The sequence below is a fragment of the Scyliorhinus torazame genome, chromosome 22 (assembly GCF_047496885.1).
Source record: "Scyliorhinus torazame isolate Kashiwa2021f chromosome 22, sScyTor2.1, whole genome shotgun sequence".
In the NCBI taxonomy this organism is placed as follows: Eukaryota; Metazoa; Chordata; class Chondrichthyes; order Carcharhiniformes; family Scyliorhinidae; genus Scyliorhinus; species Scyliorhinus torazame.
In genome coordinates, this window is record NC_092728.1 from 46,350,950 (window position 1) to 46,372,484 (window position 21,535).

General features: G+C 53.6%; 1 long non-coding RNA gene across 1 annotated transcript in view; it reads right to left on the reverse strand.

Moving 5' to 3' along the window:
- LOC140399059 (uncharacterized) overlaps window positions 1-21,535 on the reverse strand; it is a 231,556-nt gene that overhangs the window by 105,284 nt on the left and 104,737 nt on the right. The gene's annotated exons all lie outside the window — the stretch shown is intronic.

Below are 21,535 nucleotides of genomic sequence, written 5' to 3' on the forward strand. Positions count from 1 at the left end.
ATTGGTTCTTGGACTTTAACTGGTGTTGTGGCAGGAAGGCATATCAGGGAAGTCTTTGGGTCAGGTCATGAGGATCAAAGGTGAACTGGCTGGGCCTCACAGGCTGCAATGGAGGTCAGGGAGACATTAGAGACTAGGAGGGAGGATTAGAGCCTCGGAGAAGATATTTGTTTGGGGAGGATTTGTATGTGGGAAATGATGCACTATCAATTACGACGAGACGAGAGAGTAATCAAGGCTTTATTAAGCAGAGATGTGTTGCCTCCCGCAGCTGCTGCTGAAATGGCTGCAGCTCGGTGAGCACACACATTTATACTCCGCCTACTGGGCGGAGCCAGCAGGCAGGGATCTACCCCCATACCTGTAGTACCGCATTACCTCTCATATACATATTATACAAACAGTAGTGACTACGACATTCACCCCCTGTTAAAAAAGAGTCCAGCGGGGGTGGTGGAAAACAATTTACATGGTATGTGAGCATTTTTAAAGAGTACAGTTTGGTGAAAGTTCACAAATTTAGCTGGTCGGGTGCCTTGATCCTCCGTTGTTAGTGCCGCAACCCCGGTGGTGATGCAGGCGCCGGCTTGGTCGCCTGTGACTCCGGGAGCGTGTAGTCCTCATCCTCATCCCCAGGTGGAACCAATGGGACAACGGATCGTCCTGGCTGGGGGCTGTGGTGAGGTGCACTGGGGGGAGGGTGGGTGGCGGCGGAACAATTGGAGGGGGGGTGGGGAACCAGTTGGTGCCAGGTCGCTGAGGGAGACTGTGTCTTGGCGGCCGTCGGGGTACGTCTAGGCGTACTGCGGGTTCGCATGTAACAGCTGTACCCTTTCGACCAATGGGTCCGCCTTGTGGAGCCACATGTGCTTGCAGAGGAGGATGGGTCCTGCGGCTGCCAGCCACGTTGGGAGCGAAATCCCGGAGGTGGACCTCCGTAGCAGGGTGGATGAAGCTCTCCGTGCTCCCGGAGTCGAGAAGGCAAGATGTCTTGTGGCCATCGACTTTCACCGTCGTTGTCACGGTTGCTAGGTTGTGTGGCCGGGACTGGTCGAGGATGATGGAGGTGACCTGCGACTGGTGTTGGTGGGCCCCGGGCTGGTCGGCGCCGGTTGCGGGCGATGAGCGGCCAGATGAGGTGCCCGACGAGCAGGGGTCCTGAGGCACCATCCAAAATGGCGCCAAAGATGGCGGTGCCCACAGGACGCACATGGCGGGCGGTGTTAAAGATGGCAGCACCCACAAGCCGCAAGTGTTCTGCTGAGAGGAAGATGGCGGCACCCACGGACTGCACATGGGCTGCAGGGACGAAAATGGCGGCTCCCACGGGTCGCACGTGGGGGGTGCAGGAACAATGGGCCTGGATACAGCGACGATCGACCAGGCCTGGCACACCGCAGCGAAATACCCCTTCTTCCCGCAGGTCTTGCAAATTGCACTCCGTGCCAGGCAGCGCTGCCGGAGGTGCTTTGTCTGCCCGCAGAAATAGCACTTGGCCCCCCCCCCCAGGGTTTGCTGGCTGCCGCGTGGCACAGGCTTCGGGTTGGCTGGGGGCGGCCGCTGGTGGGGCCCACGATGTCCATGAGGGGGGCGCCGTGCGTTCGGGGGCGTACGCTTGTATATTACAAAGGCTACCGTTAATGAGATCGCGAGTTTCTTGGTTGCCGCGAGGTCGAGCGTACCCCCTTCTAAGAGGCACTGGCGGATATACGCCGACCCTATTCCCGTAACGAAAGCGTCCCTGATTAGGAGTTCAGTATGTTCAACGGCCGAAACTGCCTGGCAATCGCAGCTCCTCGCCAGGGCGTGCAGGGCACGCCAGAAATCGTCCAATGACTCACCGGGGAGTTGTTGCCGCTTGGACAGGAGGCGGTTGATGTAGAGTTTGTTGATCGGCCGGATGTGGTTCTCTTTCAGAAGCGCCATGGCCTCAGTGTAATTGGGCGCATCCCGGATAAGGGGAAAAATATCGGAGCTCAACCGTGTGTACAGGATCTGGAGTTTCTGTGCTTCTGAGGGTTGTTCTGTCGCTGCTCCGATGTAGGCTTCAAAGCAAGCTAGCCAGTGGTCGAAGGCCGACGTGGCATTGTCTTCTTGAGGGTGCAGCTGCAGGCGATCTGGCTTGATGCGTAGGTCCATCGCTGTAAAATCTCTGCTTAATAAATTGAGGCACTATCAATTACGACGAGACGAGAGTAGAGAGTAATCAAGGCTTTATTAAGCAGAGATGTGTTGCCTCCTGCAGCTGCTGCTGAAATGGCTGCAGCTCGGTGAGCATACACATTTATACTCTGCCTACTGGGCGGAGCCAGCAGGCAGGGATCTACCCCCGTACCTGTAGTACAGGAGCCTTACCGTATTACCTCTCATATACGTATTATACAAACAGTGGTGACTACCACAGGGAAGAGGAAATGAAGGTCAAAGGCTGGGTGCCTCGGGGGTCAAGGGAGAGATTGGAGGACCTGGACATGGAGACAACGGTTTGGGTCTGGGGCCTAATCTTAGACATTGATCAAGTTGTTGATGATAAGCAGTGATCTTTCTCCACCTCTGTGGCCTTTAGGTATTTTCATGTGGCAACCATGCCGCCAGTGAAAACTAATGTTGCAACAGTGACTGAGCAAGCATTAGGTTTCTTAGTTGTATATGTATATAAAGCGCTGCATATTTTCTGTCCACCATTTTGGACCCTGAAGGAAAGCAGGCACTGCACAGTCCAATTTGACATTCATGACCGAGTGGCTAGTGTAGTACCATAATTGCTAGGACTTCCTTGGTCGGCAGCACGGTAGCGCAAGTTCACAGCGCCAGGGTCCCAGGTTTGATTCTCCGCTGGGTCATTGTCTGTGCAAAGTCTGCACGTTCTCCCCGTATCTGCGTGGGTTTCCTCCGGGTGCTCCAGTTTCCTCCCACAGTCCAAAGACGTGCAGGTTAGGTGGATTGGCCATGATAAATTGCCCTTATTGACCAAAAAAGGTAAGGATGGGTTATTGGGTTACGGGGATAGGGTGTAAGTGAGGGCTTAAGTGGGTCGGTGCAGACTCGATGGGCCAAATGGCCTCCTTCTGCCCTGTATGTTCTATGTTCTAATAAGCAGAGCGATTATTCATAGCCATGGCTGTAACAAACAAATCATAGATCATAGAATTTACAGTGCAGAAGGAGGCCATCCGGCCCATCGAGTCTGCACCGGTCCACACCTCCACCCTATCCTCATAACCCAGTAACCCTACCTAACCTTTTTGGGACACTAAGGGCAATTTAGCATGGTCAATCCACCTAACCTGCACATTAGGTGGAGACTCCATCCTATCTCCCTCCCCAACTCCCCCTCCCATTTACGCTAATCCCTTTCCACCAGCGCATTACCCTGCTCTCCCAGCCACCCATACATGTCACCGTCTCCTAACCTTCCCCTCCTCATCTTGAACCAGCAACATTTCCAGCAGCGCACCACCACCATCGCCTTACCTTCTCCACATTCACTGCCCAGCAGTAGTGCTGCATCAGGTTCGGGAGCACCAACCCCCGTCCCTGCCTCTGCCTTTGTAGAAGGGCCCTCCTCACCCTTGGAACCTTCCCTGCCCACACAAAATCTGAGACCAACACCTCCACTTTCTGGAAGAAAGCCTTCGGAAGGAAAATCGGGAGGGACTGAAAGACAAACAGGAATCTTGGCAGCACATTCATCTTTACCACCTGCACTCTCCCTGTCAATGTCAAGTGCAACGTATTTCCCCTTTAACCTCTTCCACTAACTCTGTCAAGTTCCATCTATTCAGTGTAGCCCACTCATGTGTCATCTGCATCCCAAGATACTTAAACCGCTTCCTTGCCACCTTAAATGGTAGCGCCCCCAGGCTAGCCCCCCACATTTACCGGGAACACCTCACTCTTCCCTACATTGAGCTTATAGCTGAAAAACGCCCCAAATCGCTCCAACAAGCCCATAATTCTGACTGTACTCTCCAAAGGGTGCAACACAAACAACAACAGGTCGTCCGCTTACAATAATACCCGGTGCTCCCTAACCCCCCTCACAATCCCTCGCCACTCAGCCGATGCCCAAGGAGCATCACCAGGGCTGTATAACCAACGCAAACAACAGCGGCGACAGCAGGCACCCTGGCCTCGTCCCCCTATGCAGCCCAAAGTACCCCAAACTCATCTAATTTGTTCCAGCACTAATCATGAGGGACGGATATAACAATCACACCCAAGCCACAAATTGCTGTCCAAACCCAAACCTTCCCAAAACTTCAGACAGATACCACCATTCTACCCGGTCAAATGCCTTCTCCGCGTCCATGGACACAATCACCTCTGGCTCCCGTGCCCCTGATGGAGTCATAATAACATTCAGCAACCCCCTGTTACTGGAGAGCTACCTCCCCCTCACAAAACCCGTTTGGCCCTCAGAAACTACCTCCAGGACCCCAACACCTTCGCCAGGACTTTCACATCCATGTTTAGCAGCAAAATGGGCCTGTAGAACCCACATTCCAGTGGGTACTGCCCCTTTTTCGGATCAACGAAATTGATGCCTGCACTAAGAAGCTGGCAACTCCCCGTTTTCCACCACCTCACTGAACATACCCACCAGGTGAGGGGCAACCTGCTAGTATCATAGAATCACTACAGTGGGAAGGAGGCCATTCAGCCCATTGAGTCTGCACCAATCCTCTCTCAATACTCCACCCTCTCCACCCTACCTAGACCCACTACCCACACTATCCCCGTAATCCAATAAGTGCACCTAATCTTTTGAATACTAAGGGGTAATTTATCATGGCCAATCCACCAAACCCTCTGAGGGGCAACTAGGGATGGGCAATAAATGCTGGCCTAACTAGCGATGCCCAGATCCCGTAAATGAGACTGAAGGGAGGATGAGCAAACTGACCACAGCACCATGGTACAAAGAGCCATTCAAGTGGGGAGAGAGAAAATAAATGTAGATGTAATTGGGGATAGTATAGTTAGGGGCACTGGCACAGTTCTCTGTGACCAGGATCAAGAATCCCGAAGGTTGTGTTGCCTACCTGGTGCTCAGGTTCGGGATATCTCATCTGGGCTAGAGGAACCTGGAGTGGGAGGGTAAAGATCCAGTTATCGTGGTCCACATTGGTAGCAACGAAACAGGTAGAACAAGGACAGAGGTTCTGCTAACCGGGTATGAACAGTTAGGAGCTAAATTAAAAAGCAGAACCAAAAAGGTAAAATCTCTGGACTATTGCCTGAGCCACGAGCTAATTGGCACAGGGTCAATAAGATTAAGGAAGTAAATGCGTGACTCAAAGATTGTAAAACTCCGCCCGAAAGCAGCCCGGTCCCGGGGCTTTCCCCAACTGTGGTAGCACAGTGGTTAGCACTCTTGCGTCACAGCTCCAGGGTCCCAGGTTCGATTCATGGCTTGGGTCATTGTCTGTGCGGCGTCTGCGTGTTCTCCCCGTGTCTGTGTGGGTTTCCTCCAGGTGCTCCAGTTTCCTCCCACAGTCCAAACATGTGCAGGTTAAGTGGATTGACTATGCTAAATTGCCCTTCGTGTCCAAAAAGGTTAGGTGGGGTTACAGGGTTACGGGGATAGGGTGGAGGTGTGGCTTAAGTAGAGTGCTCTTTCCAAGAGCCGCTACAGACCGATGGGTCAAAGGGCCCCCTTCTGGACTGTAAATTCTATGTATGTATGTATGTATCTATGTATGTACTAATGCACTCCATCACCTCCCTTAACCCCAAAGACTCCTCCAATTCCTGCTTCTTCCCATCCTCCAACCCTGGGAACTACAACCCATCCAGAAAACGCCCCATATTTTCCACCTTTTATCTTTTCTGGGTCCGACACCACCTCCCCCTTCTCTGCCTTCATCTGCAAAATTGCCCTGAACGCTGCCTGACGCAGCAACTAGTGGGCCAACATATGACTTGCCTTCTCCCCATACTCATACTGCATCCCCCTCACCCACCGCTTTGCCCGTTGTCAATCAAATTGCCCCTGCAACCTCTTCCTCTCTGCCAACAGCTCCCTCATGGGGGCCGCTGAGTATCTCCTGTCCACCTCAACTATCTCGTCCAATAACCACTGGTGCTCTTCCCTCCTCATCCTATCCCCGTGGTTCTTGATCCAAATAATTTCCCCTCAGGCCACTGCCTTAAGGCTTCCCAAAATGTAGCCGCTGATACATCGCCAATCTGGTTGAGTTCCACATAGTTCTTAATTGCCACTTTCACCCTCCCACAAAACTTCTTATCAGCCAAAAGTCCCAACCTCCACCCCAGCCTCTGCGCCTGTCCGAAACAAAACCTCACATCTAATTATTGCAGCGCATGGTCTGAGATCACAATCCCTGAATATTCCTCCCCTACCGTCCCCATTAGCCCAACAAAACGGCCACCCCACTTGACTTTGAATCAAACACTTGTCCCACCCATCCTTTCCTAAGCCTCATCTGATCTTTCACCCGGAGATGCGTCTCCGGCAAGAAAGTCACCTCCGCCCTCAAGCTCTGTGCGAACACCCGGGACCTCTTGACCAGCTCATTCAACGCGCGAACATTCCATGTCAACATTCTCACCGGAGGCTTACGTCTCCACCCCCTTCTAGTGACCACCATCATCACCCTTAGGCTTTTATTGCCCATCCCTAACTGCCCTTGAGAAGGTGGTGGTAAGCTGCCTTCATGAACTGCTGCAGCCCATGTGTTGTAGGAACACATACAAAGCTGTTAGGAAGGAAGTTCCACGATTTTGACCCAGTGACAATGAAGGAATGGCAATATAGTTCCAAGTCAGGGTGGTTTGTAACATGGAGAGGAACTTGCAGGTGGTGTATTCCCATGCATTTTCTGTCAGTGTCCTTCTTGCAGGTTTGGGAGGTGCTGCCTTGCACAACATCGTGCTACAGATAGGAGTGGAGTTAAGGATGAGGAATTGCTGATCGCTTGACATTCTCTGAGGAGCCAGATATATCCAGGGTGCTTGCAACAGACCCATACAGGCTAACGTCAGATAGCCTAAGAGTGTGGAGTCATGTAACATCCCAATGTTAAACCCTCTTCCCATTTTAACCCAACAACATGAATCATTACCAAAGTCATGAATCTGTCTATCACACTCACAGCACTTTTTGTCCTCTGATCAAACCATTCTCCTCAAGGCTAATGTCCATTTGGAGTTCATGATACTACATTGGAGATGGCAGAACAATGAAGAATCAAATAAAGTTATCAATTCATAATGAAATTGCTATAAACACTCAAATGCCTAGTGCAACTATAAAGTCTTCCCCTTTTGCTTTCTATTACTCTTGCATGATGCTACCATTGTGGTTTCTGCAGTTCTAAAGGCAAGCTGCTCATCTTCCTGCTGTGGAGATGCCGGCGTTGGACTGGGGTGAGCACAGTACGAAGTCTTACAACACCAGGTTAAAGTCCAACAGGTTTGTTTCGATGTCACTAGCTTTCGAAGCGCTGCTCCTTCCTCAGGTGAATGAAGGAGTAGCGCTCCTTCCTGAGGAAGGAGCAGCGCTCCGAAAGCTAGTGACATCGAAACAAACCTGTTGGACTTTAACGTGGTGTTGTAAGACTTCGTACCATCTTCCTGCTGTTAGCTGAAATACTTTTTTTAAAATTTGAAATACCTAATTCTTTTTTCCAATTAAGGGGCAATTTAGCATGGCCACTCCACCAACCCCACACATCTTTGGGTTGTGGGGGTGAGACTCAAACAGACATGGGCAAATGTGCAAACTCCACACGGACAGTGACCCCTGAGCCAGGATCGAACCTGGGTCCTCTGTGCCGTGAGGCAGCACTGTGCCACCGTACTGCCCCACTGTTAGCTGAAATACACCTGGCTGACGTTCTCTGTGTTTTGGAGCTCATGAGGGTGCCGCGAAAGGCTACTTCATCTGCACTTGTGCAGGGGACGACTGAGTCATTGTGGCAAGAGGCAGCATATGGATCTCTGTTTGAGAGCTGGGGAGGGGGTGTGGTTGTGGTGGTGGCATAATGGATAAGAAGTGGGAGCACCTTCAAAAGAGTCCCCGCTTCCTGTGTGCTCTTCCTCTATCTTTCCCCTCATGGCCCATCTGCACTCCCGTGACAATCAAGGGTGGAGAGTACTTTCCTGCACTTCAGCAACACTTTTCTTCAAAATAGCAGACAGTGTGCAGGCAGTTGACTAGGGTCGGCATGTACTCTCTTGTCTGCAATGTCTGATTTTCCAGGCAACCACTGATGTTCCACATGTGATGTGCACCTCATCATTTGACAACCTAGCTCTCTCTCCTCCAGTACCCAAGGAGATGTGTGGTGGTGAAGGGTGCACATGAGTCACTCCCTCAGGTTGTGCAACCTCCTCTGCAAATTCTTCTACCTTCTCTTGCTGCTCTTCCTCCATCACCTTTGAAAGACTTATGGGAGTTGAAAGGCATGATTTCGAATTGACACATGGAAGGAGTTCAAACTCTACACTGTGCTGAAGTTGACATTTCAGTTAGTGCTGACAGCGAGGATATGCCAAGTGGCAATGTGATATCTAATTCTGTCACCACATATGTGGGCAACCTCATCTCTCCACCCTTACTCCCATGGATGTGCCATCCAGCCAATCTCAAAGGCCTTCTCCTCCTCCAGGGTCAGAGCGGCAATGACCTCAGGGCCATGTCTAGTTCTCTGTCCCTCTCTGTTGTGTACTCGCCTCCGGAAAGGACAGGAAACAGAATTATGAGTCTGAAAAATGGAATGTATGGAGATGATGGAATGACATTTGTGGAGTGCGATTGTGAGAGATTTGTGCTATGCTAAATTGCCCTTAGTATCCAAAAAGGTTAGGTGAGTTTACTGGGTTACGGGGCTAGGGTGGAGGTGTAGGCTTAAGTAGGGTGCTCTTTCAAGGGCGGGTGCAAATTCGATGGGCCAAATGGCCTACTTCTGCACTGTAAATTCAATGATTCTATGATTTGACCAATTGAGCATGTGTGAACTCTTTTTTTCACTATTTCACAGGGTGTCACTGGCTAGGCCCGAATTATTGTCCATCCTTAATTCTCTTGAGAAGGTGGTGGTGAGCTGCGTTCTTGAACCGCTGCAGTCCATGTGGTGTAGGTCCACTCACAGTGCTGTTAGGGGGTGTGGTAGTATGTACTGGGGGTCATGTGGGACTGGAAGCCCTAATGTCATTGGCTGACAGATCCCGGGTCCTGGTTGGCCGTTGACCTCATACTCCGCCCTGAAGGCGAAGTATAAGAAGCCGGTGCCTTCCCCCGCAGGCCAGTTTACTATCGGGCTGCTGGGGAACAGACACGCTTAATAAAGCCTCATCGACTTCACTCTATTCGTCTCACGGAGTCTTTGTGCGCCACAATTTATTAAGCGTGCCTAAAAAGGACTATGGAGCTCAGGATCATTCCAGAATGCCTGAGGATCAGCCCCCACGCAGTGAATGCGGCAGCAGCCTTCAAACACTGGCAGACTTGCTTTGAGGCCTACATCACATCGACCACAGGCCGAGTCTCAGACGAACAAAAACTGCAGGTCCTGCACTCGAGGGTGAGCACGGAGATTTTTACCCTCATTGAAGACACCCGCGATTTCCAGACGGCCTTCACAGCACTGAGAAGTCTCTACGTTCGCCCAGTTAACCAAATCTACGCTCGCTACCAGCTCGCGACAAGACGGCAAGCTCCCGGAGAATCGATGGACGAGTTCTACGCCGCGCTGCTGATTTTGGGACGAGCCTGCAGCTGCCCGTCGGTGAACGCAAACGAACACACGGACATGTTAATGCGCGATGCTTTTGTTGCAGGTATGCAATCCTCCCAAATCCGCCAAAGACTTCTAGAAAAAGAGTCACTAGGACTCTCAGAGACACGGGCCCTGGCAGCCTCGCTGGACGTAGCCGCGCGTAATACCCGCGCCTACGGCCCCGACCGCGCGGCAGGCCATTGGGCCCCGTACGTACCCGCCGCGGCAAACCCCCTACCCCCCCCCGGACACCCCACAGGCTTGCGCAGTCCAAACGCCGAGTCGCACCGGGGGCGCCCGCTGTTATTTCTGCGGCCAGGCGAAGCACCCCCGACAACGCTGTCCAGCCCGCGCAGCCATCTGCAAAAGCTGCGGGAAAAAGGGCCACTATGTGGTGGTGTGCCGATCCCGCGTGGTCGCCGCCGTCCCGGGAGAACAGGGAGCCCTACAGGCAGTCTATGCCTCCCAACCCCCCCAGCACGCCATGTGCGACCCGCAGGCGCCGCAATTTTGGGTCCCGACCACCGCGGCCCCGGGAGAACTGGGAGCCCTGCACGCCGCCTACGCTCCCCAACCCCCCTCCCCGCAGTCCATGTACGACCCGCCGCCGGCGCTCCCGATTTGGGTGCCGGCCAACACTCTCCACGGAGAGGAGGGGGTTTTTCGCATCCCGAACGCCACCCTCACCCCCGTCCCGCGCCCCACGCCTGACCCGCCGGCGCCACCTACCTTGACCCCGACCACCGCTGTCCCCGGCGAGGGAGCTCCGCGCGGTGCCAGCGCTCGCGGCCCCACGACTGACCCGCCGGAGCCGCCGACCTGGGCCCTCACCCCCATCCCGCGCCCCACGCCTGACCCGCCGGCCTGGGCCCCGACCACCGCTGTCCCCGGCGAGGGAGCTCCGCGCGGTGCCAGCGCTCGCGGCCCCACGACTGACCCGCCGGAGCCGCCGACCTGGGCCCTCACCCCCGTCCCGCGCCCCACACCTGACCCGCCAACGCCGCCGACCTGGGCCCTCACCCCCGTCCCGCGCCCCACGCCTGACCCGCCAGCGCCGCCGACCTGGGCCCTCACCCCCGTCCCGCGCCCCACGCCTGACCCGCCAGCGCCGCCGACCTGGGCCCTCACCCCCGTCCCGCGCCCCACGCCTGACCCGCCGGCAATACAACTTACCTGGACCCCGATCTCCGTCCCCGGCGAGGGACCTCCTCACGGTCCCAGCGCTCACAGTACTGACCCGCCGGCCTTGGCCCCGACCACCGCTGTCCCCGGCGAGGGAGCTCCGCGCGGTCCTAGCGCCCGCGGCCCTGGCGCTCGCAGCCAAGGAACTCCGCATGGTCCTAGCGCCCGCGGCCCGGGCGCTCGCAATGCAGGAACTCCGCGCGGTCCTAGCGCCCCCCAGACCCCCCAGCACTCAATGTGCGACCCGCAGACGCCGCCATTTTGGGTCCCGACCACCACGAGGGGAGGAGGGGCCCCGCCATCTTGGACCGCCCCCGACCTGTACGACGCATGGGGGCGGCCATTTTGTCCACCCCCGACGCCATCTTGTGACCCCTCAGCTACGGGCGAGGTATTGGGGTGGCCATTTTGTCCATCCCCGACGCCACCTTGGACGGCAACAACGGACCCCACCCCACTACTACAACCACGGCTCGCTTCGGTTACACTCGATCAGGCTCGGCCCCGGACTCTCCAGACGACGACGACAACGGTCCTAATTAACGGCCACGAGACGCCATGCCTAGTCGACTCCGGGAGCACGGAAAGTTTTATACATCCCGACACGGAGGTCCTCCTCTGGAACGTCGCTGCCGACCTGGCTGGCGGCCCCAGGACCCATCCTGCTCCGAAAGCACGTGCGGGCACATAAGGCGGACCCGTTGGTCGAAAGGGTTCACCTCCTCCACGCAAACCCCCAGTACGCCTACGTGGAGTACCCCGACGGCCGACAGGACACGGTCTCCCTGCGGGATTTGGCGCCCGCCGGCACCACGCACACCCCCCCGGCACCATCAACCCAACCGCCCCCCTTCCTGCCGCCGCCGCACCCCGCGACCGCCCCCTTCCCAGGAGGATCAGTCCCCCTCCCCTTTGCACCGACAGCTGAAACCGTGCGGCTCCCGGAGGCGACAACGCTGGTACAAGCACCACCACCACCGCCGGGGCCGAGGCGATCGACACGGACGACCAGACCGCCCGACCGACTCGTGGCGTCGATGTAAAACAAAGATGGACTGTCCAATGAACATTTTGTTTTTCCTATATCCTCTGTAAATAGTTGTAACAGGACGATACTGTCCAATACGGTACTACCATGTAACTGTTCTATCCTCCCAGGACCAGTACTGTAAACCCTTACCACCATACGAAGCATCACCCCGCCGGGTTCATTTTTGACAAGGGATGAATGTGGTAGTATGTATTGGGGGTCATGTGGGACTGGAAGCCCTAATGTCATTGGCTGACAGATCCCGGGTCCTGGTTGGCCGTTGACCTCATACTCCGCCCTGAAGGCGAAGTATAAGAAGCCGGTGCCTTCCCCCGCAGGCCAGTTTACTATCGGGCTGCTGGGGAACAGACACGCTTAATAAAGCCTCATCGACTTCACTCTATTCGTCTCACGGAGTCTTTGTGCGCCACAGGGGGGAGTTCCAGCGTTTTGACCCAATGACAGTGAAATAATGATAGTTAGTCACATTCCTCTGCTCTTGCCCCATGTGCCTGCAATGTTTTGCCCCTCGATTATTTAACCAATTCCCTTTTGAAAGTTAGTGTAGAATCTGCTTCCACCATATTTTCAGAGAGTGTTCCTGATCACAATTACTTGCTGTATGAAAAGAAAATTATCATCATCTCCCTCAAACAGATAAAAGTTCCCCATGGAAAGTGGCACCAGGAATAATATAAGCAACATTTGACAGACTACAATATCGCCTCTAGTTGTTTTCATTTGTCAAACAGATTTCTGAAGATTTAGAAAGTTAACAGGAAACAAAATAGAACAATTATAAGAAATTGTGTCAGTGTATATTCTAAGCTATGAGGATGATTAGCATTTTGATTGCTTGACCTTGGCAAAGAACTTATTCGAACTTCAGAGAAAGAAAATGACTAAAACCAAGAATCCTCGCGTATTCGAAACATTGTTGCTGTAACCCAAAGCTAAACTATCTGTGTCCTAAGCCCAAGTCCTGTTCACCCATCGCCTCTTACCTACATTGGCTCCCAGTCCGTTGATGCCTCGCTATTAAAATTCTCATGTTTTCAAAACCCTCCATAGTCTCACCCATCCCTACTCTGTGACCTCTTCCAGGCTAAGAAGTCACCAGGATCACTGCATTCCTCTGTTTCTGCCCTCTTGCACATATCTGTTCTGAGGAGGCCCTGTATCTGGCTCTTTTGTTATTTGTTCACAGAATGTGGACATCATTGCCTAGGGCAGCATTTATTGCCTATCCCCAATTGTCCATGAGAAGGCGGTGATGAGCTGCATTCTTGGACTGCTCAAGTCTATGTGATGTAAGTACACCCACAGTGCTGTTAGAGACAGAGTTCCAGGATTTTGTGCCAGCAACAGTGAAGGAACGGTGACATATTTCCAACTAGGAACGGTGTTGACTTGGAGGAAATTGCAGTTGGTGGTGTTCCCATGTGCGCCGCTGCCCTTGCCCTTCTAGATGGTAGAGGTTGCAGGTGTGGAAGGTGATGTCAAGCAGCCTTGGGGATTTGCTGCAGTGCATCTTTATCTTTTTTTCCGCAAAATTTAGAGTACCCAATTAATTTTTTTCCAATTAAGGGGCAATTTAGCGTGGCCAATTCACCTAACCTGCACATCTTTGGGTTGTGGTGGCGAAACCTATGCAAACATAGGGAGAATGTGCAAACTCCACACGGACAGTGACCCAGAGCCGGGATCGAACCTGGGACCTCAGTGTCGTGAGGCAGTAGGGCTAACCCACTGCGCCACCGTGCTGCCCCTGCTGCAATGCATCTTATCGATCGTACACACCGTTGCCACTGTGTGCTGGAGGGAGTGAAGTTTTAAGATGGTGGAAGGGGTGCCAATCAGGCTGCTTTGTCCTGGATGGTTCTTGAGTGTTGTTGGAGTTGCACTCATCCTGGCAAATGGAGAGGATTCCATCACACTCCTGACTTGTGCTTTGCAGATGTGGACAAGGTTTGAGGAGTCAGGCGGAGAGTCACTCATTACAGAATTCCCAGCCTCTGACCTGCTCTTGTGAGCCAGTTCTGGTTTTGGTCCCACCCCTGATCTTGATGGTCATTCTTCTTTTATATAAAATATATTATAAAATACTTTTATTGAGAAAATGTATTCAAAATAACACCATAAACCCATAATATATAATACAATTCCAAACTCAACCACCCCACCCCCCACATCAAAACAGAAAAACAAACAAGTCAAAAATAGACACAAACCTAGAAACAAGCCCCCCCCCCCCTCCCCCCAACATCTGATAGTGAGGAGCTCCCTGAAACAGGAAATGAAAGTCTGCCATCTCAAGTAGAAACCTTATGTCGACTCCTCCTCATGGTATACTTGACCTTTTCTAAGTGCAGAAACTCCATAAGGTGCTTAATCAGTCGTCCACCCAAACAGAACTCACCTTCGGGCCATTAGTGAGGTGAAGGCAAGAGCATCCGCCTTCGCCCCCGACTGCAACGCTGGCGAGTCCGAGACCCCAAAGGTCGCCACAAATGGGCAGCGCTCCAGCTCAATCCCAAAATTCCAAACCACCCAATAAACACCCCATCAAATCTCCAAAATCACACTCCCATCCTCAGACAGACATCTCCCAACCAATATAATTCTCAGTTCTCTCAATCCCAGTCCATGCTACTGTACAAATGCCTCCGTCTCCTCCAGAGTCTCAAAGTAATAATATTTCGATTGATAAGCCACTCAAAGGAGGGCAGGGTAAACCATGCCAAATTGAACATTGTTCCTACACAATGTGGCCTTGGCCTTGTTGAATGCTGCAAGCCTCTTGGCTTGCTCTGCGGCAATATCCTGGTAGATCCTCACAACGTGGCAGTCTGGAGTCTCGATGATCTTTTGCTCACCGCAGGACTCTTTCCTTTTCTTGATAACTTGTGAAAGAGCATGATGATCACACACGATGGCTCACCAGCTTGGGCTTTCTGCCTCAACGACCTGTGGGCCCGATCAGCTCAGGAGGGGACTCCATTTCCCCCTCCCACACCATCTTCCCAAACATCTGCAACATACATGTTGGATTCGGACCCTCCAAGCCCTCCGGCAGCTCGATCATCCTCAAGTTCTGCCTTCTGGAGCGATTTTCCAAATTTTCCACTTTGGCCCTTAATGCCTTGTAGTTACTGGACACCTGCGCCATCTCCGGTTCCAGGGAGATGATCTGGTCAGTTTGCCTTGAAAGGGCAACCTCCAATTCCTTTAGCACCGCACCCTACGCCTTTATCACTCCATCAATTTTTGCCAAGGCCGCTGGAATAGTGGACATCGGCCCCTCAATTGTCCTCTCGTGGTCCTCAGAGACCTCCCATGGTAGTTTCTTGAGCTCCGCCACCAAGATGCCTGTAAGCATCTCAGCGGTTAGAGGAGTGGCCATCGATGCTGCACGAGTCTCCGCCATTTTCTTAACAAAGCTCTCGAAACCTCCAAGTCCGACGATTAGATTCCTTATTTTTCTGCTGCTTAGTTTTGTATTTATTTGGCATTCCTTTGATGTGGGACTCCTAACCCACCAAACTGAACAAATTGCACCTCAAATCACCTCCAGAAACCGGGCGAAAAGGGCTTGTGGTGGTATGTATTAGGGGTCATGTGGGACCTGTGAAGCCGAGATGCTATTGGCTGACAGATCCCGGGTCCTGGTTGGATCTGCCGACTTCTGACTCCGCCCTGAAGGCGGAGTATAAGAACCCGAGCTTCTCCCCGCAGCTTCATTCTGTTGCTGAGCTGCTGGGGACAAGCATCGCTTAATAAAGCCTGGATCGACTTCATCACTTCTCGTCTCTCGTAAGTCATTGTGCGCTACAATTTATTAAGCGAGCTTAAAAGACTATGGAGCTCCGGATCGCCCCGGAATGCCTGCGGATCAGCCCCCACGCAGCGAACTCGGCAGCAGTATTCAAACACTGGCAAGCATGCTTTGAAGGCTACCTCCAAACGGCCCCCGGCCGGATCACAGAAGACCAGAAAATGCAGGTCCTGCATTCGAGGGTAAGCCCGGAAATTTACCCTCTCATAGAAGACGCAGAGGATTTCCCGACGGCGCTCGCATTGCTGAAGGGCATCTACGTTCGGCCCGTTAACCAGGTCTACGCGCGCCACCAACTCGCGACGAGACGGCAAAGTCCCGGAGAATCGCTAGAGGAATTCTACGCCGCGCTGCTAATTTTGGGACGAGGCTGCAGCTGCCCGCCGGTGAACGCGATCGAACACATGGACCTGCTAATTCGTGTTGCATTTGTGGCAGGTATGAACTCTCCCCAAATCCGCCAAAGGCTTTTGGAAAGAGAGTCGCTCGGACTCTCAGAGGCATGGGCCCTTGCAGCCTCCCTTGATGTGGCCTCGCAAAACGCCCGCGCCTACGGCCCCGACCGCGCGGCAGCCCCTTGGGCTCCATGGACCCCCGTCGCGACAAACTCCCCCCCCACCCTCGCAAGCTTGCGCGGTTAAAGCGCCAGACCATCCCGGGGGGGCCCGCTGCTATTTCTGCGGACAAGCGAAACACCCCCGGCAGCGCTGCCCGGCCCGCGCAGCTATTTGTAAAAGCTGCGGCAAAAAGGGCCATTACGCGGCAGTGTGCTGGTCCCGGGGGGTCGCCGCAATCCCCGGAGAAGAACGAGCCCAGCACATCCCAAACACCCCCCCAACCCCCCCCCAGCGCCCCATGGGCGACCCGCGTGCGCCGTCATTTTGGGTCCCGGGCACCACGAGGGGAGGATGGGCGCCGCCATCTTGTGACCCTCCAGCCACGTGCGATTCATGGAGGTGGCCATTTTGTCCACCCCCGACCACGTGCGATCCATGGGGGCGGCCATTTTGTCCACTCCCGGCCACGTGCGATTCATGGACACCACCATCTTGGTTGACAACAAAGGACCCCAGCATCGACGGCTCCACGGGGTCCGAAGAAGACGCCGCGACACTACTACCACGACTGGCTTCGGTGACACTGGATCAATCGCAGCCCCGGACGCTCCAGACGACAACAACAACGGTGCTGGTCAACGGATACGAGACGCCATGCCTGATCGACTCCGGGAGCACTGAAAGTTTTATTCACCCAGACACGGTAAGACGCTGTTTTCTGACCATCCATCCAAGCACGCAAAAGATGTCCCTAGCTGCAGGATCCCATTCCGTAGAGATCAAAGGGTTCTGCATCGCAAACCTAACGGTGCAAGGGATGGAGTTTAAGAACTATAGGCTCTACGTCCTTCCCCAACTCTGCGCACCCACATTACTGGGATTAGATTTCCAGTGTAACCTGCAGAGCCTAACATTCCAATTCGGCGGCCCAATACCCCCACTCACTATCTGCGGCCTCGCAACTCTCAAGGTTGAACCGCCGTCCTTGTTTGCAAACCTCACCCCAGATTGCAAACCCGTCGCAACTAGGAGCAGACGGTACAGCGCCCAGGACCGGATATTTATTCGGTCTGAAGTCCAGCGGTTGCTGAAGGAAGGCATAATCCAGGCCAGCAATAGTCCCTGGAGAGCCCAGGTGGTGGTAGTAAAGACCGGGGAGAAGCAAAGGATGGTCGTAGACTATAGTCAGGCCATCAACAGGTACACGCAGCAAGATGCGTACCCTCTCCCCCGCATATCCGACATGGTCAATCGGATTGCCCAGTATAAGGTCTTTTCCACCGTGGACCTCACGTCCGCCTACCACCAGCTCCCCATCCGCCCAGGTGACCGCAAGTACACCGCCTTCGAGGCAGACGGGCGTCTATACCACTTCCTAAGGGTCCCATTTGGCGTCACGAACGGGGTCTCGGTCTTCCAACGGGAGATGGACCGAATGGTTGACCAGCACGGGTTGCAGGCCACGTTCCCGTATCTCGACAACGTAACCATCTGCGGCCACGATCAGCAGGACCATGACGCCAACCTCCAAAAGTTCCTCCAGACCACTAACGCCCTGAACCTCACATATAACGAGGAAAAATGCATTTTTAGCACAAACCGGTTGGCCATCCTGGGATACGTAGTGCGCAATGGGATAATAGGCCCCGACCCCGAACGCATGCGCCCCCTTATGGAATTCCCCCTCCCCCACTACTCCAAAGCCCTGAAACGTTGCCTGGGTTTCTTATCATATTACGCCCGGTGGGTCCCCCAGTACGCAGACAAGGCCCGCCCGCTAATACAGTCCACTACCTTCCCCCTGTCGACAGAGGCTCGCCAGGCCTTCAGCCACATCAAAGCGGATATCGCAAAGGCCACGATGCGCGCCATCGACGAGTCCCTCCCCTTCCAGGTCGAGAGCGACGCATCCGACGTAGCTCTGGCGGCCACCCTTAACCAAGCGGGCAGACCCGTGGCCTTTTTCTCCCGGACCCTCAACGCCTCAGAAATCCGCCACTCCTCAGTGGAAAAGGAAGCCCAAGCCATAGTGGAAGCTGTGCGACTTTGGAGGCATTACCTGGCCGGCAGGAGATTCACTCTCCTCACCGACCAACGGTCGGTAGCCTTCATGTTCGATAATGCACAGCGGGGCAAAATTAAGAATGACAAGATCCTAAGGTGGAGGATCGAGCTCTCCACCTTCAACTATGAGATCTTGTATCGTCCTGGAAAGCTGAACGAGCCGTCCGATGCCCTATCCCGCGGCGCATGTGCCAACGCACAAATAGACCGCCTCCAAGCCCTCCACGAGAACCTCTGCCACCCGGGGGTCACTCGATTCTACCATTTCGTAAAGTCCCGCAACCTCCCCTACTCTGTGGAGGAGGTCCGTACAGTCACCAGGAACTGCCACATCTGCGCAGAGTGCAAACCGCACTTTTTCAGGCCGGATAGAGCGCACCTGATCAAGGCTTCCCGCCCCTTTGAACGCCTCAGTTTGGATTTCAAAGGGCCCCTCCCCTCCACCGACCGCAACGCATACTTCCTGAACGTGGTGGACGAGTACTCTCATTTCCCCTTCGCCATCCCCTACCCCGACATGACAGCGGCCACAGTCATTAAAGCCCGTGGCACCATATTCACACTGTTCGGTTGCCCCGCGTATATCCATAGCGACAGGGGGTCCTCCTTCATGAGTGACGAGCTGCGCCAGTTCCTGCTCAGCAAGGGCATAGCCTCGAGCAGGACGACCAGCTACAACCCCCGGGGGAACGGGCAAGTAGAGAGGGAGTACGGCACGGTCTGGAAAACCGTCCTACTAGCCCTACGGTCCAGGGATCTCCCAGTTTCCCGGTGGCAGGAGGTCCTCCCGGACGCTCTCCACTCCATCCGGTCGCTGCTGTGTACCACCACTAACCAAACGCCTCATGAGCGCCTCCTTGTCTTCCCCAGGAGGTCCTCCTCCGCAATGTCACTGCCAACCTGGCTGGCGGCCCCAGGACCCATCTTGCTCCGGAAACATGTGCCGGCGCACAAATTGGACCCGTTGGTCGAGAGGGTTCACCTTCTCCACGCGAACCCGCAGTACGCCTACGTGGCGTACCCCGACGGCCGACAGGACACGGTCTCCCTGCAGGACCTGGCGCCCGCCGGAAACACACACACACCCCCGACACCAATCATCCCCTCCCTGCCACCGGCGCACCCCGCGACCACCCCCTTCCCGGGGGGATTGGTCCTCCTCCCGTGCCCGCCCAGGAGTAAAACAGGAACAAACAGCGAAATGCTCCCGGAGACGACAACGTCCGAGCAAGCACCTGCACCACCACCGGGGCTGAGGCGATCGACGAGGAAGACCAGACCGCCCGCTCGACTCGGAGAATCCGTGTGACACCAAGAATGTTGTTGTAACAAAAAAATTTTTTTTTGCTCATATTGTAAATAGTTCTCACAAACTTGTACATAGCCCAGTGTAGGGCTAAAGCTGTAGTAACACTGTCCGAAATTTGTTCCAGGGCCAGCCTTGTAAACCCCTACCACCATGCGAACAACCAGCCCGCCGGGTTCCTTTTTAACAAGGGGTGAATGTGGTGGTATGTATTAGGGGTCATGTGGGACCTGTGAAGCCGAGATGCTATTGGCTGACAGATCCCGGGTCCTGGTTGGATCTGCCGACTTCTGGCTCCGCCCTGAAGGCGGAGTATAAGAACCCGAGCTTCTCCCCGCAGCTTCATTCTGTTGCTGAGCTGCTGGGGACAAGCATCGCTTAATAAAGCCTGGATCGACTTCATCACTTCTCGTCTCTCGTAAGTCATTGTGCGCTACAGGGATTAAAACAAAGTTCTCCGGATTATCAATCTGTAAATCCTTCGGACGAGCCTATGGCAAGAGATGGACTTTCCTGGTCAGCCAGAGCCAAGTGGTAACTGCAGCACATTAGCCTCCCCATGTTCAAAGACTCCACGTGCAAGTTCTTTCCATGGGCTGTGCTCTATCTTCCTTGCTTGCTAGAGAGTGAGAGAGACATACCCAATTTTCTTCACTCCACCGGTGGCAGTTGTGTCTTCTGTTGCCAAGGTCCTAAGCTCTTGAATTATACCTCATAACCTTGCTCTCTTCCTTTTAGACATTCCTTAAAATCTACATCTTTGACCGAGCTTTTGGTCACCGATCCTAATGTGTGGCTTGGTATAAAATGTTGTTTAATAATGCTCATAAAAGCACTCTGGGGCATTTTTTGATGTTAAAGGTGTTATGTTAATGCAAGTTGATGTTGCTGTTATATATTACCTGCAGATCTTTTTCAGAATTTGTTGATAGGGTCTAGCAAAACAGATTTTTTTTCACTGATCACAGCAGTTAACCATTGGGAATTGCCAGCTGTGCTGTTGCTTCAACTTCTGTGAATAATTTGTAAATAAATCCAAGTTTACTCTGTGTAAAGCTCTCTTGCATGTGATTGTTGCCTGACTCCTGGATTGATAAGTTACTGCTTTGTATTTAAATTCACCACTGCTAGTGACAATTGTGAGACGTGTACCCTCTGATCACACAAGGGGCAAAACAGTCAGAATTATAGAATCATGAAGTGCCAAATTTGCTCCTTTGCACGTAGTGACAGGGTTGAGTTTGGTTTCCATAAGTAGTCTATGCTCCTTAACATAGAACATACAGTTCAGAAGGAGCCATTCAGCCCATCGAGTCGGCACCGACCCACTTAAGTCCTCACTTCCACCCTATCCCCATAACCCGATAACCCCTCTTAACCTTTTTGGACACTAAGGGCAATTTAGCATGGCCAATCCACCTAACCTGCACGTCTTTGGACTGTGGGAGGAAACCCATGCAGACACGGGAAGATCATGCAGACTCCGTACAGACAGTGACCAAGCGGGGAATCGAACCTGGGACCCCGGCATTGTGAAGCCACAGTGCTAGCCACTTTGCTACCCTGCTGCCGATTTACGTTGTATTTTATAGCACAGAAGTAGCCAATACAGCCCACCAAGTCTATGCATCACACCGACCTCTTCCTCTTCAATGCATCTGCAGCTGACACTCTAATGCAGGACTGAAGGAGCCCTGCACCGTCTTTCAGATTCGATGTTAAACTGAGGTGCCACCTGACTGATCGGGTGGATGTTAAAGACATCAGGAGAAATAGCGCATGCAAAGGAATGAATCTACAGTAATCATCGGGTTA